This window comes from Excalfactoria chinensis, chromosome 12, assembly GCF_039878825.1.
Source record: "Excalfactoria chinensis isolate bCotChi1 chromosome 12, bCotChi1.hap2, whole genome shotgun sequence".
Lineage (NCBI taxonomy): Eukaryota > Metazoa > Chordata > Aves > Galliformes > Phasianidae > Excalfactoria > Excalfactoria chinensis.
In genome coordinates this window covers 7,535,674-7,554,891 of record NC_092836.1, presented here as the reverse complement: position 1 = coordinate 7,554,891, position 19,218 = coordinate 7,535,674, and the positions used below count along the sequence as shown (strand labels likewise).

The following is a 19,218-nucleotide window of genomic DNA, read 5'->3' as shown; positions in this document are numbered from 1 at the left end:
TTAGTTTTGTATGTTTTACCAACAGAATGCAAAGTTCAATCTATGCAGCTTCAAAGTAGGAAGTACAATATGTTGTTAATGAGTCTTAAATGATTTGACAGCTTTATCTGGGACTTTACCGATCATTTATGATTTTCACACTTAAAATAGAGGAATCTTACGTGCAAGATTGTTGCAATACCAAAATAAATAATAACAATGAAGCTTCCATTTCTCACAACACATCTCTCAAACTTGGATAAGTGATCATTGAGTGAGAAGGCGACACACAAAACATACAGAATTATGTAAACACACACATTACCCCAGAGTGGGGAAGGAATACAGGGAATATAGGAATTAATCACTGAACATAAAGATAGAAAGCCAAGATTTATCCTTAACAGTGAAATGCTGAAAAGATTAATATTTCTGCAGTGGAAAAACTAAGGAAACTCAGACCATAAAATGGCTCTTAACAGTGCACTACCTGGAAGTCAAATGATCATTTTATATTATCAAAAATAAATGCCTCTAGCAGTCCTCATTAACATTTCAGCAAAGGATAACTGGAGAGAAATATGCAATTTTTTTTCCCAATGTTCACTCTGGAACAACTGCAGCTGTTATATTCAAGTCAAAAATTCAGCCTTCCATGCACTGTACTTTCAAGGACGCCTCAGATGAGCAGAGACCTGACTTATCTACTGATAGCTCAGCCAGCTTCCCTAAATGGACTGCAAATAATTTTCTGAGAGCTTTATAAAAGTCTAGATAATTTTCAGTGAAGTAAAAAGACAACAATTTTGAGTTTCTTTTCCATCAAACATTTCCACATCAGAGCAACTGTGCAGCAGCGGGTAGATAGGAGATAATACGTTACAGGTGATTGCACATACCTTCTAAAGAAGGTACTGAATCATTACGTTGTATGATACTAAGTTCTAAGATTATATGATACTTCTCAAGTCCAAAGAAATTTTATCTTCTTGAGAGTTCAGGGTTTGTTTTTGGTGGTTTTGAAAAATAGGGACTGGAAATAAGAAAGGAGAGTTATATACTTCTCAGAATGCAACTAAAAAAAAAATAAATTACACACATAACTTAATTGAATCCTAGGTATTGCAAAAAGACATGGAATTAAATAAATGAATAAGCTGCGGAGTTACTTAGCATTTAAAAAAAAAAATAGATATAAAACTTAATAGGCTCTTCCAAACCAACCGAGTCTTATTGAACACAAGAGCTACTGAAACAGAAAACCAAGGCTGAAGACTTTTGAAAAATACATCTTATTTACCAGACATACAAGTAGCAAAAACATTTGGAATTTTAGCTTGCTTATCCCTTATGCACTAATCTACATACTAAACTTTCCAATTCCCTTCGCCATTGTCCTCAAAAGCCTTTGACTAAATTCCCAGTCACTAACCCAAGTGATGTTCTTGCATGGTATCCACTATCTGACCCAAAAGTACAGGAATTTCAGGTTGAGTACAAATCGAGGGGAAATGAAATGAAATTCACTTGGTAAGAACGGATTTAAAATAATAATAATAATAATAAAAACCACCTGTGAAATTTTGAAATTCTCGTCTAATCCTATTCTTTACATACAAAGCTCCCCTTTATTCTCACAATAGAATACAAGTATACTTCACAAAGACAAAACTGTGCAATAAATTTGTTGCAAACATTGTAATTAATGATTGATCTAAAGTACCATAAGCTTACAATGTCAGTTCATTTCTATAAGCTTGTTTGCTAACTAAGCAGACACAGGTATGCTGCCATTTCGTTTGTTTATACATTATTTATAAATAGCTTTATAACTCTAGCAGTAAAAGCTACAACCAATAATCTCAATGAAGTAGCAGTCATCAGCAGTCAGCAGGTAGCCTGAGAATACATGCAGTGGCATGGAGCTGTTTAAAGCTCTCTTCTACCACCTTCCACAATTATCTTAAATATAAATGACAGTCTCCCCAGCGACTGCCCCAAGGTTTCAATTTTTAAATTCCTTTATGTAATGCCAAAAAGTAAAGATCTAGGCCTTCTATAAAGAGAAGGAAAATAAAAAACAATGCAAACACCACAAAGCAAAAGAAAAGAAAACAAACAAAACAGAAGCTTCATACTTCTTAAAGAGCATCCCTGGAGAATTCTGCTTTCTGAACTGCCTCCTTCCATATAAAGCAATTCAGATAATACTGAACCTACACTGACTGTCGATAATTGTGAAATTGCTTAGAAACATGTTAAAAAAAAAAAAAAAACAACTATAAAACAACAAAGTTTATTTGACATGGTTTACATTTTACAGACAATCCCTTTCTTGACCTTATTCACACAGCTTGATGTTACCATCTAATGACTAGACTGAGATTCATGTTACCTTAGGTCAGTACGCAAACACTGTCATGGGCCTCAGAGCTAATTATTAAGGAAAGTTCAGTAAGGAAAAAGTAAACCTGGGTATATGTCAAGTTCACAACTTGAACACATGCTTGAGAATTTAAGAGGCTTTGGACATGAGAAAGCCAAAAATAAATAAACAAACAGCGTACCCTAACCTGCCATACTAACATAAAAGTAAATAAATAAAAATCTTTGACATTGATACTAATATTAAATGTTTTATAGAAGTAAGCAAACCATCAACCCAAATTGCACAAATTACACAAAAAATGTTTGCTGTTTGAGTCACAGACAAGATATCACAAATTTCAATGGAGTTCATTCTCCACATGCATATTTAAGCTGGTCATTACTGTGAAACAACATTGTGTAAATTGTAAACTTCTTGTAATTCTGAAAGTACGTTAAGTGAACAACTAACACTGAAAAATAATCTCCTATCATGACCATTATATTATGCATTAGAAAATAAGCATCCATTGTAAGAACAAGATATCAAGGACTTGTGTGAAGGTCATTAATTGTTGGGGTTTTTTTAAGTGATTATAAAAATAGTTGGGGTACACAGACAGCAAAAAGGATCATTGAGCAAAAAGCTGTGTTACCACTTACTGAGTGAGACAATATTCACATAGAGAAGAGACATTCTACTCAGCTACTTGAACTACATTAACACCACCTCTGAGTAACCTGTATCATTTATTTTAGAAATAGATTCAAAAACATCCAGTAGTAAGATACCTCTGAATTGACACTGAGCATCTCAAGTAGAAAATAATACTTAGTTATACATTCTCCCACATGTAAACATGTAGTCTAAAAGAACAGCAGGTCCATTTAGGTCACTATACAAGAAAAGCTTAAGTAACTTCCTTTTAATAAACACCTTGCAAAAAGACAAGTGTGCCACAATAGAACCAAAAGTCACTAATAATTGTTCTTATTTCTTAGATGTAGATGACTTCACAAATCTATCATAAATATTAGGACAATGGTCTGATCCTGACAGTCTTTATAGGTACAAATGATGCACATGAGCAGCCACTGAAGACATGATTAAGCTTTTACAATCCTACCTCAACCCACAAGAGCCATAGATTACCACTAGTTACCACATTCATCTTCTTCATAGATCAGAGGTTACTGGCTTGTTTCCCAGTCCATGGAACCAGTTGCAACTCCCCACACCCTTTACCCCTTAAGATGAACTAAAGCCGCCTCTGTTTCTCACAGCAGGCTCCAGCAGTAGTTAGCACTGCAGCCACACTTTCTGACCACATTAACTTCACTCAGAGACTCGATGCTTACCTCCACATCACATCCACCAGCACTGGGGAGTGGATCCATCTCATTAGCTCTGCATAGGAGCAGCACAGTGCTGGCTGTACTTATTCACTCTGTTTTCACTCCAGTCTCATTTGTAACACACTTGTCTCAATGAAGTGTGGCCTACCTCATCAGCTGAGAAATAAACCTTTCATACATTTAAAAAAAAAGAAACACACAAAGAAAAGCACATTATAAAAAATAAAAAATAAAAAAAATAGTACAGAAGTCTATTACTCATAACCAAGGGAATGAAAATGAGCAAATTAAAAGCATGTTCCTAAGGCAGACATCCTGTGAAGGACAGAACTCCTTTACCAGTAGCACACCGTATTAAAGAGGTCATTTAATGGCAAAGCCATGGCGAGACACATTAAATATGGACTATATTAATTAAAATAAAGAAGAAAAAAATTGTAATTTACTCAAGACTCCTAGCTAGTTTTAGATGAAAATGACATCCTGTGGGTAGCAAGTCAGCATGATCTGGTGCTATGCATTTGCAAACTACTTAATGAGCCTTTTTATTGCTGTTATTTGTAGTTTGAAAAAATAATTTGAAAAGAAGTGTTGGAAAGCATGATATTTATCCAAAATAAGCTCAAAGCCCTGCAATCACTCTGAACTCCTTGTATATCCATCACACATTCCAAAGACAAGTAGCAGCAGAGATCATATGATAAGCAAAGATGAGAAAGACTGGGAGGCTAGAATGACACTGGATTAAATTTCCACATTTTTCTTATAAATTGCCTGCAAAATACTGCAAGTCAAAGAAACAGTTCCTCTTTAGTAACTGGGTTCTACACAGGACACTATGAACTCTCTGAACGTCCCGGTGGTTGTTTATATATAAAGTACCCCTAATACTATTATGAATAGCAGCAATGCTAGTAAAGCACCGCCTTACCCCTACACAACAAATTACCTACACTAAGAACACTGAACAAATGGGGAAGTGTACATCTTACAGATCACATGAGTAAACTAATGAACCAGGGAAAGCTACCACTTCACCACTCATTTTAAGTCTTCTACCCACACTGGCTTTCAGAAGCCAGCAGGAGGTCAAGAAATCAATTCATCTCTGAAGTAAAGGAAGGCAAACTCACTTTCAAAACAGCTCTCCCTCTATCAAATTGCAGAGGTAGAATGTCTAAAATTCAAACCTCAAGATCTTGTTCTGTAAAAAAAATACAGGGTAATTTTTCTTTTACATGTTGATGTATTTTTAACTGTTACACTTGTTCAGCATTCATACTGTATTTTCTATGGGAACAGCACAGCAGGTAAAAGTCCTTGATACTTTTGCTAGACATTTCTAATTATTGGCAGGCAGGTTCTGTTACTTTTCAACTCCATCAGCAACAGTGAAGAATTTGAGGTTTCACAGAACTTCTATCATCACATTTTCAAAGTATTCTCATGTGACGTACACTTAATCTAACGCCCACTCAGAGTGGTGTACTTGGAGGAACACTGATTTCGCCTTTATTATTTTGTTGACTTCTACTAAATAATCAGCACTTTCCAACAAGATATAAAAAAATGAGAATCAGACAGTTAATAGGTTTTTTAGAAGAGGCACGTTGATATCTTGGAATGTTTCACGTATGAATTCTTAGCAAAAAGTTCAGAAGCCCACATGCATGAATTTCTTGAGATCAGTATGCACCTGGAAATGGCATGTAGTATGGGACATCATTAAATATATATCTAAACTACATCTGTTTTACTAGACCCTAAAAAGCAGTGTGTCCATTTGCAAAATACAGATGTTTGATAATTTCCCAAAGCCAACCTATTTGGTTGACATTGGTTTAAAAAAAAAAAAAAAAAAAAAAAAAGGTGCAAAATCATTTAATCCTGTGAAAGTCAGCTTTCAAAAATTCTCAGGTTAGTAAGAAGAAAATATGCTACTATTGAGATGAGATAAAAATATGGTACCCATTTGGCATGGAAGTATTCTCTCTGACGGATGCTCAGTGAAATGTTATACCATCTATGTCATTTACTGTAGTTCGCTGTCAAGATATTCAGCAAACCTTATTACCTCTTCTGGCAGTTCCACTTCTGCACCAAGAGCTTCTCTGAATAGCATGTCACTTCCTACAGCACAGCTGAGCGATGTAAGGCCAACACCACAGTCTTCATGTTCAATTCCATGCTTTAATTACCATTCCTCTCAGTCCAAATGTTTCAAAGATGATTGTTACATAATTATTAAACCACGAATTTCAAGCAAACATTTAAGCACTTAATTTTACACTTATATGGCTGATATGCTTAAACCAGTTTGACAGTTGCCGTTGAAATGTCTAAGAAAAGAAGTTGTTAAAAATGTGCTTTTCAGTAATAACCCCATATAATGAGATAGTTCAGATTTCTCAAAGGGAGTTGTTTATCACAAAAATGTTACTATTTCATTTTTCCATGATGTCATGTCAACTGTCTTAAAGAAATAAAACTTTGTTGCCAATATATATTTTATTGCTCAGTGAATTTTCATTATACACTCTGCTATATCACTATTGTGTTATTTTTCCTAATATACTTTGCACTTTTTGATCTTTTCCCATCTTCTAAAGACTATAGGTATTTAAATTCACAAACAAAAAAATGCCACAGTTGGCCACCTTGCCAAGGGAACCTTCTCACTAACAATTAGGATTTCTCTTATTCAAGGATAAATGAATAATTCACAAATCAAATTATGTCGACATTCGATTTACTTTGTTTGCTTATTTCTGTAAAGGACCCATAGATAGGTTTTATTTTTTTTAAAAGACGGTGAAAGCTTTTAGCCCAAGGCACGGCAATGGAAATCAGCCAAACTCTTAACCTGGAACCACTTACATGCCTTCACCCCAAAGCACTGAAATCGATTTACCAAATAGGATTTTAACATATCTGTGGCCATAGGCAGAATCTACAAGTTATTTCTATCCATTTTAAAAAACAAACCTCCAAGCCAGTAATCTTATGAGATACATAAACCTACTATATTAAAATTCAGAATGTGCATCTTTTTGGCCTTTAGAATACTGCTGATTTCGTAGCTTTAGATAGGTTTTGCTCTGCACATATTTCAAATTGTTATATCTGGAAGAAAGTCTGATTTTCTTTAAATGTTGTTCTAATTTCCAAGCCCCTGTGGTGACCCTGATCAAGAGGATGCTGCAAGTTCACAACTGAAAATCAGTCATGAAACCACCATACCAGTGTCGCACATCTCTTCAGCCTAGAGAAACTTGCTTTGAGAAGAAAAGTAGCATTGCCCTAGATCCATCTCTCAGAAATGGGAATGATTTCTTTACTATTTGAACACTGAAAATTAGGGTTTCAAAGAAATATCAGCCTAAAAGCCTTTCCTGTGTTCCCTTAGGAAAGCAAAGAAACCGTCTCAAAAATAAGCTTCAAATAGCTTCTGTTCGTTCTCTTGTAGAGCGAGGCAAAACAGCAAAAAATGTCATATAGACTAATGCATTTTTCAATACTATTCAAGAGCTTCCTGTGTTACAAAGGCCTGAGAACCATGATAAAATATTCTATTGGTATAAAATATAAAGTTTATAAGTAACATTTTCAATGACTTGTGTTCTTTTTTTTTTGAAGCACCATTTTGCCGTTTTCCCATCCCACAAGCATATATTCATAAAATTCTAATCCTTACTGGTAGCTTTTAACAGAAGCCCAATAAGAAAATAATTATAGGAAAGTCAAGCTTCCTTTAAACAATACATATAAAACTATTCTAAATAACTCCGTCATCTTGTTTATCTTTAAAACAGAGTAGAACTGTTACTGGCAGAAACATTCCCTCCACCTTGTTAAAATTATGTCAAAGTAACAAAAATCTTTCACAAATATTTCCATAATGGTTTTCCAAGCTGACATTGTAAAGGTCAGGAATATACAGTTGTCTATACAAAATTTTGAAGACTATTTCAGATAAATATACATTTCTAAGTATCAGATTTCAGGAGATTAATTTTATTTGTATGTTAAAGTTTTTCAAGGCTTCTGTCTTAATATTTACTACTTTTAAATAGATGCTTCTAAGAGCCCACACACTACTACAAGAAGCTGTACTTATATTTTCTGTTCCTGCTTTCATCTCTGCGTAAGTACAGAAGATCTGAGAGGACAATTTTTTGTTCCCATTGAAAAACGTAGCAGCATTGACACCTCCCAACTCTCCCCCCAATCTCTGTAATTCCATACAAAGTAATCCCAGTAGAAGTGTCACATGGAGTAAGGCAACGGTTCCTCTAAGAGAATGCTCTAACAGAAGAAAAAAGCACAGACACCTCTGGATGCCTTACATGGAATACGTGGAGTCACTTGACAAAATATATATATATATATATATGCATAAGGATCTTGAAAATTTAGTAAGGTATTCTGTGTCTTGTCAGAAAATGGCTGATACATAAAAAACAGTTTTCCATCACGTTTCTTGATGGAATGATACCTTATAGTGGGGCAGAGTATCAGAAGGCTTCAATGGGTTGACAATGAACACATGATAAAATCATGCTAATTTATAGATATAGTTTGTACATTGGTTAGAATTTATTAGCAGAGCCTATCTGCCCACATACTGTCAACTTCTACTTAGATGCTAACAAGCATCATCAATTAAAAACATCTGTTTTGTTTCAACTAATACCAGACTGTTTATTTGCTCACTTCAGATTAAGAGACAAAATAAGAATCACTGAAGTCACACTTACAGTAAATGAGCACTGCTTATACTTTAGGCACACAAAATATTCTAAAATTATCTGAATAAAACACAGCAGGAAAACAAGGGAAGAAAAGGCATATACTCCTGAGGATATATACCAAAAAACATGAGATCTAGTATAGTCAGAACAAAAAGTTCATACCAATAGGCTTGAGTGAAAGCCTATTGAAACTGAAGGAAAGATAAATCTTGGCCTGTCAGATACTGAATAACTGCTCAAGAGTTACATTATGTCATTTCAAATACAAGTTGAAAACAGACAAGAATAGATCCACACCTTGTATTTTTCCTGAGTTACATTAAGCACCTTAACATAACAACACATTGACTGATGTTCTCACTATATAGAATGTAAGCCAAGTTCATGATTCAATTAGCAAACTAGATTGTCCTTGGTATCTTTGCTTGCATTTGCCTCATGCTGCGAAACTTACGGGAACAGAATAATCTGTGCAAACTAACAGCATTCTACTGCTGTGTTCTCCTTCATGTGATCATGATATCAACAACAAGCACCTGCACAACTTCAATGAGAAGACAGACAAAGCAAAACCAACCAACACAAACTGCAGCAAGAAAAATTCTGATGGCAGGAAAAATTCTACAATCTCACTGGACTGCCTGTTGTGGTATTTAGAATAACAGAAACATGGAAGGGCTTGGAACAGATCTCAGAGATCACAGAATTCCAGCTCTTGTGCCACGGTATTGGCATACTGAGTAGAGAAGGTGACACATCCGCACTGGCATCAAGGCAGCAAAGGAAGCTGAAGATTTCATTGCACAGTGCAAGATAAGAAGGTACTTGAGTACTTTTGTCTGTCTAGCAAATCTACCAAAGTTACTCAGTCCAACTTTTACTATATAGCATAACTGCACTCACCATATCTGAAAGAAAAATAAGTAACTTACTGAAAAAGAATATGCTTGAAACTATTTGACTATGATGATCAAAGTACGATAGAAACAAGAGAACAGCAGTTTTGAAAGAAAAAATAATCCATATTTGATCTAGCTCAAGCTTCCTTTGTGTCAGCACTTTAACACAGCAAAGGTGCTGACAAGAGTTCTGTTAACGTCACTGTGAAAGCTACTAAAGCTAAATGAGGTTTTAAAGACTGCTTACCTTTAACTGATGGCCTGAATTGCAAAAATTCAAACAAGAGGCAATCCACTATATCCCAAATTTCAACATATTTTACGAATGTAGAAAGAAAGCAAACAAAATGGAAACACAGACAATTCCTGATGTGAGAAAAATAACCCACAAGCAATTTCTGCTCCTGCCTAGTTTCTAATTCTACATTATTTTCAGAATATCCCCACTTACTGCCAGTGCAATCAAGTTACAGCTATTAAGAGCTCAAACACTTTTTGTTCTTCATAAATACACAAGTTCCTTTAGTGTGGTGCAATCTGTATTTTCACAATTGTTATAAAAGCAGGTAACTGCTGAAAATATCACTCCAGATGTTATTGTTAATGTATTTACAAATTACAGCATAAAATGACTTATTCCATAACCAGGGAGAAAATAGTTATAGTAAATGCAGCAGACTAAAAATACTGAATTGTGCTAATAACGGTGGTGTGCAATTAACTCTTGCAGCTTTCTGAACTTATTTCTATTCACTTCGCTTTACTTGCACTCACTACAGGGGGAAGGGTGGCTCCCAGTAAACCTGCTGAGTTACAGACATAGTCCAAAAGGCCTGAGAAAAATCACAGAGAAGCAAGATCTGGTAGTAAATTATAAACGCAATCCTCTGGAGTAAGAGAATAATCTGATTGCACTCCATAGTCCACAGAATATATCAAATACCTGCTTTATTATACCTGAGGGTATAACGGAGTTGCTGTTAGGCAGAGAACTACAAGTTATTCCACAAAGTTATTTTTTGTTGTAATGCCTTATAAAGGGCTGAGAAATTTACACAGTGTTTCTGAACATCAGCACTAATATTCTGTATTGCAATGCAAAACATCTTTTAAGTTTACCCATAGGTCTTGTGGTATTCTACATGATTTTGTCTGATTCTGTAAGGTCATTATTCTCCCTTCTAGAACCCTTCAGTGGTTTTTTCTTTCTTCTGAACATTTAATCTGACATTTTATGCTTTCTGTTGATATAACAAAAAGCTTGAGTACTAGAAACATTGGTATTACCATTCAGTGCAATTAATCAAAATTCAGGTCAAGGGAGTGTAACATGTTACAAAATGCAGTAAATTCACTGCATGCCATGAAGAATAATGATTGGATTAAACCAGCATAAAAACCAAACAGAGATACATTTTTCTAAACCAGAAGAAAAAAAAAGAAAAAAAAAAAGTTAATTTTCAAAAAGCTAAAGACATTTTAGTATCTCCCTAAAATGCAATAGTGTAAAAAATATGCACTATGACAGAAAAATGTATGTAATGCTATAAATGTGACAGTCTAACACAATAATGCAGCTGTGGATGCAGAAACAAAGGAAGAAAATCTGCTTACCCTTGGAAGGCCATGGTGTAAGGTAGAATGGTACAAAGATGGTAACAAAAATGGTAACAAATATTCAAAAGGTTATTTATAAGGAAAACTCACCAATATGGACACCTTTGCTGGGAAGTGCTGAGGCAGACTCCACCAGGGAGCAATCTCCAAGAGATACTGTCTTAGTGGTGGTCAGCCCTTAATTGAGGTCTAGAGGAAATGGAGTCAAGCTCCACCCCATCCAGGAGCACAGCTAAATTACTCTAACCTGTGCTCCCACAGCTGACCGATTAATCAGAGGTTCAGGCTGTGATTACCAATTTCCCATACACCTGGGTATGCAGGGATCTCCAGAGAGATACCTTCACCTCCACTGCCAACCTTTAAATGAGGTTTGGGAAGGGATGGATCCTGGCTCAGCCTTTCCAGTCATTCAGGGCCACCTGAGCTCCCCTGGGTTGGCCCTGCCATCCTGGTGGGAAGACCAGGTGCTCAATCACTTCTTCAGGAACCATGAGTTAGCATTTCTGCTACAGGTAGAATGACAGAAGAACTGAACGGGAGGCAACATTATTGCACATGAAACCAAGTGTTTAGCAGACTCAGTTAAGTATTAAGAGAGAAGCATTCAAAATAGCAAATTCAACATTCTGGTTGTAAGACTGGAAAGGTACCAAGACAATTAAAATCTCTAATCACAAAAGATTCATCCTCTCTCTTCACCTGGCTTCTTCAGACTAATCAGTTCAACACCCATGACTAAACATATGTAGGTCACTTCACACAACAAGTTAGCAAGAAATTGAACGCAGTTCCCTTCGGTACAGAAAAAAAAGTAATCATAAGTTGTCAATACACAAACATTGCACAAATGAGTTAAGAACTCACTTCACCCAAACTCTTAGAATGCTTAGAGAAAAAGCATGCCTCATTTTCATTTTTCTTAGCACCCTTTGCATGTACTGCAAAGTGCAGAGTAGAGCTTTTAACTATTTTTGTTACTTTAAAATATGAGGCAGGGTTAAAGGTTGCATTAAAATTATTGTCATCATTACCAAACATCAACAATGTTCTCCATCACAAAGCTCTACAATTTCAGAGCTTTCCGCATTCACGTAAGCAATGGCATAAACATTAAACCTGTTTAATTAAATGCAGCATAACAGGAGATAGTTTTTGAAAATTGGCACTGACTTGTTTGTATACATAATTGCTTTAGATGAGCCACTGTATTTTAAAGAAATTACTTTTGTTTCCAATCATGTTAACCATTATCTGTTCTGACACCCATTTAATTGGCAAGGATTCAGCCACTCTAAATAATTCCATTACCTATGTATTACTCATTTAAATAGGTGCTGTTGTCTCCTATTTGAACATCTTCAGCTGTTTTTGACATTTATACCTGACTTTATAATAAATAAATAAATAAATAAAATAAACACAGATTTCATTCAAATAATTCCTTAGACTTAAAACTAATTTAACAACATGCAGTCTTCCAAATATTTATAGACAAAGACTCAGGTTATCTAGTGGGAACAGGTGCACATAATATATGATCCCAGATAATAGTCAGTTCATCAAAACTTCTTCAGAACATGTTATGTTTCTAAAGAACCAACTAAGTAGTGTATAAACAAAATGGGAGAAAAGTCTTTTTCTCTTTATTACCTATATTCCTGTAGAACAGAGTCCTTCTATCCCGTCTCTTTATAATCACTTGCATAGGCACTTGGTTTTTCCCATTAGATGAAGACCTAACAGCTTTACTGAGAAATGGACAAAGCAAACTCCTGTATGGGCAAGTCAACAGCTCAAAGAGTATAAGTATTGTTGAAAGGAGATTTATCATGTTGAAGTTAATAAATTTTTTTTTAATAAAAGTTTTTTAATTGATCTCCTGGTCAGATCCTGTCAGTAGAGATGATAATGAGTTTGCACAAAATGAAATACTTCTGAGGTTTGGAAAAAGCAAATAGAATAAAAATACACAGTAAAACATGAGGTTGTACACAATGGGACCTGTAGCAAAGCAATTTAGGAGCTTAACAATTGCAAACAACAGAAGAGATTTAAGACCAATATTTACTACAGGACAGGTTCAGAGAAAGGTTTAGGAGATATTTAGATGAACAAAGGATCTCACAGCTTCCAGCTTCAAAGTGCAATGTGTAAGCAATTAGCTTATACCCAAATGGTTTGTCAAAAGTGTATTCATCTTTTCACCAGAGTTTATCATCTCTAGTTCTGCAACGTCTATCACAGGTTATGGCTATCAAATTAAGATGATCTATATACAAAAAGCAACTAACATGCATTGCTGAAGTACATTTTCTGACTGCATCTTTCTCCCTTCTCCCAATTTTCTTATTCCTTAGTGGGAGATTAGCAAACAGAGCTCTTAGGTTATCACACTTCCACTGGTTTTCTTGTTGTTTATAACCCAGAAGTAACCTGTTATCATGGAAATTTCCAGACATTATTTCCTCTATTAAAATCAGTCTGCATTATGTTTCATTACCTTGGTTTTGCTAATGCAAAATACTTGGGTAGTTAAGAGCACTGCTGATGGTGGAGATAATCATTTTGCACAAAATTAATCTTGAGGGTCCTCAGAGTACTGCAAAATTTACCAGAGAGAACGCCTATTCTATTACGCTTAATTTAAACACTTAAGAGACATAGAAAAAATTTGCTTCCAACATGCATTTTAAGTTTGGCATCTTCCCAGAAATTACAAGTCACACAAGCAATAATTTTTGTAAAGGTAACAGCAGAAAGTGTGATTAGCCACATATTTTATAGCTTTGTAGCCATTTAGAGATCATATGGATATTAAATGGACAGTGCAAAAGTAAAACAGCCTTTATAAATGTTTCTTTTCATAAAGTGGTGGTTTTCATGGAATCACAGAACAGTTGAAGTTGGACAGGACCTCCTGAGATCACCTTTTCCAACATTCCCTGCTTGAGCACAAGTTTCAGTCTTTCTTTTTTTCTTCATTCCTCAACTTTTTTCTTTGCTTCCAGCACTCAGACTCAGCTCAGGCTTCTTTGAAGGGATCTAATAATCTAATATGTCTGTGTTATGATCCCTAGCTTCCAGCCATCAAAGTAGACAAAGCCAACTTATACAGGTATATGAAAGACCACCTGTTTTAGAGGAGACATTTGTTTTAAGTTAAGCATACTTAAACCACCACAAGCAGACGTACTTACACTCTGTCTTTCCTACAGTTACTGATTTTGCTGATGTATGAAACTCCTGGGTAGACATCTTCTTTATTCCATCAGTACCATTCTGCTTCAGAACACAGATACTACTAGAAAGACATAATATAGATCCTACTAGTTTTTGCTACTGGCTACATTCCATAACCTGACCTACATTTTTTTCAAGGAGATAACACTAAGGAATTCAACCTTCATTTAAAAACCTCAAAGTTATTTTTGAAACACCCAGCTTCTGTTGTGAATTAAATAGGACTTTTCTTCCTTAACAGTTAAAGTCTTTTCTACTCTCATTTTTTCCTGTTTTCCTTTGTTATTCACCAAATTGTTATAACATATATGTGTATGACTTCAAGATCAAGGTAGTGGTGCTACAGTTTTTAAACCTTCACCCTTGCTGTTGTAGCTGAGCATATTCCATATTCAAATCAGTAGCAGTCAAGTCACTAATGTGAAAATGCAACTTCTGCTTTTAGTTAAAAACACGAGCCCCTATTTCCATAGCATTTCCGGAATTCTTATCACTTTTATAAAGCTTTTAAACATTAACTGCATTAACTAATTAATTTGACATTAGCTAAGTAATCTACTGACCAAAGAGAGAGAAACAAGCACTGGGAAATGATTCGTTTGGAGGTTAAATTAATTAAAAGTAGTACAGTAGTGATGGAATTTAATCTCAGGCTTCCCATGAGAGTGGAATCACTCTCAGCTGCAGCAATTTGTGATAAATCCATGGAGAAATTTCATGATGGGAGTGGAATTAATTTGTGTCACCCCTAAGAGTATATGTGCTCGCTCAACAGTACCTACATTGAACAACATTAAAAATACACAAACTGAGCAAACCAAAAGAATCTATCATTTCAGGTAGCACATGATATATGCCCTTCAATATCAACATGCAATTATTTGCATCAGTAAAATTCAGGAGAGCACAGCAGTGACTTAGTAGACCAGAACATTCTTTATTATTTTTTTCTACCTGTATATCCACTTCCTTGAATGGTTGAATTTCAGCATTTACGTTCTACTTTTATCAGGATTACTTTTAATTCAACAGCTTGAATGATCTTAGTACACTGAAGACAAAAATCTGTATGCGCATGAGCAGAGAGAACAATTAGGAGTGAGACTTCTGCAGTAACTCCTGATCTATGCACTCAACTTTTTATCTGGAATGTAATGCAAGAGGTCCTGAATACATGAACCTCTTAAAGGTTCTACCTACCAAGACACAGGGGTTGGTTTGAATGGATGGTGGAAGATAAAAATTAACTTGAAAGACTCTTACTTCCTCACCCCTTAATAACACAAGGTTGATGACAGAACACGTTACACCTCAGAGGCATATTATAATAGAGCGTATCTACAACTGAAAGCCAGAGATGGTTTTGCAGCTTACAAATATATAATCTAAATGTCTTCGAATTTACTAATGCAAGTCCTAGTGACAACATAGTTGTGGCAGCAGAGGTTCTAGCATGAATTGCACAGTTTTGCCCAGAAGCTAAGGTAAATACTCACATTAAGCAGGCCATCTGTAGAAGGGAGATAATATTCTGTCTCGCTTCCAGTATTAATGGCAGGGTGTGTTGTATGTGCAAGCAGAAAATAACACTACAGCTTATGGCAACAGCCACATTCACTAGGTGGTACTGTCAGACAAATAATAGCAATGCTAATAACATGAAAGAACTATTAAGATGAATCAATATAAAAAGAAATTACAATCATATGTAAAGCATTTTAGTCTATTCATTGAAAAATTATGAACTGCAGAATACAACACAGCTAAATTGTTATTGATTTGCATTGAGACTTTTTCCACCTCTTCTTGACAGCATTTCTAGAATTTTTATCTAACTATATATTATGGCTCATAGTGAAGATTAATTCTATTATTAATTCTGCACATCTGCTGAGATATGCCATTCTGAAATTAACTGTCCTGAAACCCACATTTGGAGCACATGAAAGACATTCAGTTTCCCAATACTAACTCCTCTTACATCCATACTTACGTTTAAGTTAGTTTGCATACTTTTTCGCATTACAGAGCAAAATTCATTACTCTTTCTCTTTCCTCTGAGGTCACAAGAAATCAAGACCAGTATTTTTAAGCAATTGCTCAAAGAGGAGCGTGCTCATTTGAAAAGTCTAACATCTAAGTGACTGAATAAATCAGCGACTTACGTTCTAAATGAATGTATAACACAATCAAGGCTTTTTACATTTGTATCATGAAAATTCAGTGATTAAATCTGTTTTATTACTGACAGCATCATCCCCTTCCCCCACCCCCATCCCCACCCTCTTTTTTTAAATAGGGATTTAAAACTGTTTTAACAAGGCTTTTGGCACGGAGACTTCTGACACACAGTATAGACCCATATAGGCATAGCTATTCAAGAACCACAAGTACTGAAATGAGAATTTTCAGAGGCAACACCTCTGAAAATGATAACTCCAACACGGATTGCAAGTGTAAGCACTGCTGCAGTTATAGTAACAAGGAGAATCTAGTGAATGTTCCAAGTGCTCAGATACAATACAGACATCAACCACAATTATTTGTTTCAAACAAAATTCATTCTGGGATGAAAAAAGCTCTCTGTTGTTTTTTTCCTATGCTGCTGTGGACGACTATTGAAAAAAATGTCTGTATTTGTTTCACAGCCACAATATTTAGCTCTACGTTACCTACTGTCAGAACTCAGTTTATGCCTAGTGATACTAGACATAAGCATTAAAACTATTAAATTTGGTGAGTGATGTAACATTTAAACTCCTCAAAAAGGCAACACACTTCCTGATTAGTCTCCCTCAATCTTCATCACTAACCTACAAAGGACTTTATTTTTTCATCTGAATCTTGATGCTCAAAGAAAATAGTATCTCCTACATTGAAGATGCTCCTAAATTAATTTTCCTGGTACAAATTAGAAACTTTGACATTTAGGAAGAATTTTAATAGGGTAATAAACTCAAAAAATTTCATAACTCCAGATAAGATATGAGACATCTCTGACCTACCAGCAGGTTACACAATGAAAACCATCATTAAACCCTCACGAGGCAGCAAAACAATATATATTTTAGAGTTATTTATTTGAGTGATAAAGACAAAAACAAAGAAAGATAATATAGACAGCTTTTATCACTTTCTTCACGAGGACCTCATAAATACTTCACAAAATTGTGGAATTTGCATTGTACTCAGAGAGGCACTGCAGAGTGCAGCATTTGATATCTTAAAAACTGCATAACCAAAATGGTTTTAAAACATTTTCAGTCCTAATAAAATAAAATAAAATATAAAAAAAAGTGGTTTTATGTGCTCAGAAACCAAAAAGTAAATAACACGAAGGTCAGAACTTACATATTTCTTCTTAGCAATTCCTTAGGGCTTGACTTCTCACCACGTGTTATTCGGGTAAGTAACCTGTAATACGCAAAACACCACACTCAGTACTTCTTGGCAAGCAATACAATATAAAGCTTTAGCGTTACTTTCAAAGAACAGGTATCTGATATTCTATTAAATGATGCTTTGAAGAAAATAAAATTCTAATTCCCATTCTAGTTCATCTTTTCCCTCAATTACTTGCTATAACCAATGGTTTTATGACCAACTGACATCCCTGTTGCCTAGTGTAGTACACCCCCATTCTGCCATAAGCATTTGGTTGCCTCAATTCCACTGCTACACACTAGGAGAAGATTCCTGAAACGACTCAAAGAGAATCTCTGCAGCACTCACTGAAAAACATGAGACAGATTGGTAGAAACATACTGATTTTGGAAATTAAATTAATTTGCTGCTTTACCAAAACTGGACACAAGTAACAGTCGTAATAGCTAGTTTTAATGGAACACTATCTGTGCAACCAAATGTACTTTATTACCCTGAAAGATGGAAAGGGGAGGGAAGGTAAAGGAATTAAAATTATTAGAAGGCTAAGATGTTCTCTACATGACCAGAACAGACTTCATTACTAACAGGTTTCCTTTGCAAAAAAAGCTCAAAGCAGCTGCACACACTAATTATGTAAATTTGACTCCATATCTTGTCCAGAATACCCATTAATTTAACATTACCACTGCCATCCAAGGAAGGGAGACAAGCATTCAGTGCACGGTGCACACTGTATTTGACAATAAAAATTAAAAGGACAAGCTTTCCTTTAGAAAAACAATTCACTGCTGGTTTAAACTTATTTACTCTGTATGCCTTAATCTATATTAAGAAGGAAAATACATCAGGTATTTACACCTGATGGTTACTGGGGAAGAAGCACAATGTACAGTCATATGCATCATCCTCCTTACTCTAAGAACTGAGCGAAACTGGAAGTATAGTTACGAGAACTGCACCACATCTCCGCACTTTTGTTACTTTACCTCTCACTCATCATATTAAAAGATCACTTTATTGATATTTTACAACCCACGTTTGCGACTTTTTTTTTTTTTTTTCTTAACACTAACAAATATAATAAAAATAACAGAAAGTAAAATAAAAAAACTACTTTACAAGAAGCCAGATAGGGTTTGCTTGCAATTAAACACCTTCTGTTAATCCAACAAAAACCTAGTAGGAAGCAGAGAACTACTCTGGAGTGCTGCTACTTAGTTTAAATGTGAAAGCAGACAGAACACTGGAAATTAATACAGATACCAGTGCAACAATAATGAACACTTCTTGCAGGATCAGAGCCTTTCTCAAATTTTACACAGTGTAAGCAATATGTTTTTAATGAAAAGTTATTTCTCAGATTTTCATCTTCAGTGCTCCAAAGATATCAACAGCAACGACAGTGCAGTGTAGCTGTTTCTTCTTCATTTGATCACAAAGCTGAACAGTATGAACATAGACACATTTGAACAAAGATCGAAAAACAGGACAGATGCTCTCAATTCTTGTGCACCTTGGAAGCTGATTCTAAGCAAAGGACATGAATTTGAACAGACAAAAAGCAGTAGTAAAAACAGTACCAAGCAATGGTAATGACACAAGGGGCAGAACATTATAAC

The 19,218-nt window shown here is 35.2% G+C and overlaps 1 protein-coding gene across 6 annotated transcripts in view; it reads right to left on the bottom strand.

Annotated features, from left to right (window-relative positions):
* FHIT (fragile histidine triad diadenosine triphosphatase) overlaps positions 1-19,218 on the bottom strand; it is a 558,163-nt gene that overhangs the window by 428,129 nt on the left and 110,816 nt on the right. For all 6 annotated transcript variants that reach the window (XR_011905121.1, XM_072347387.1, XM_072347386.1 and 3 more), the window contains exon 2: positions 17,564-17,626. The gene's annotated coding sequence lies outside the window, so the exon portion shown is untranslated. The remainder of the gene's footprint in view (positions 1-17,563; positions 17,627-19,218) is intronic.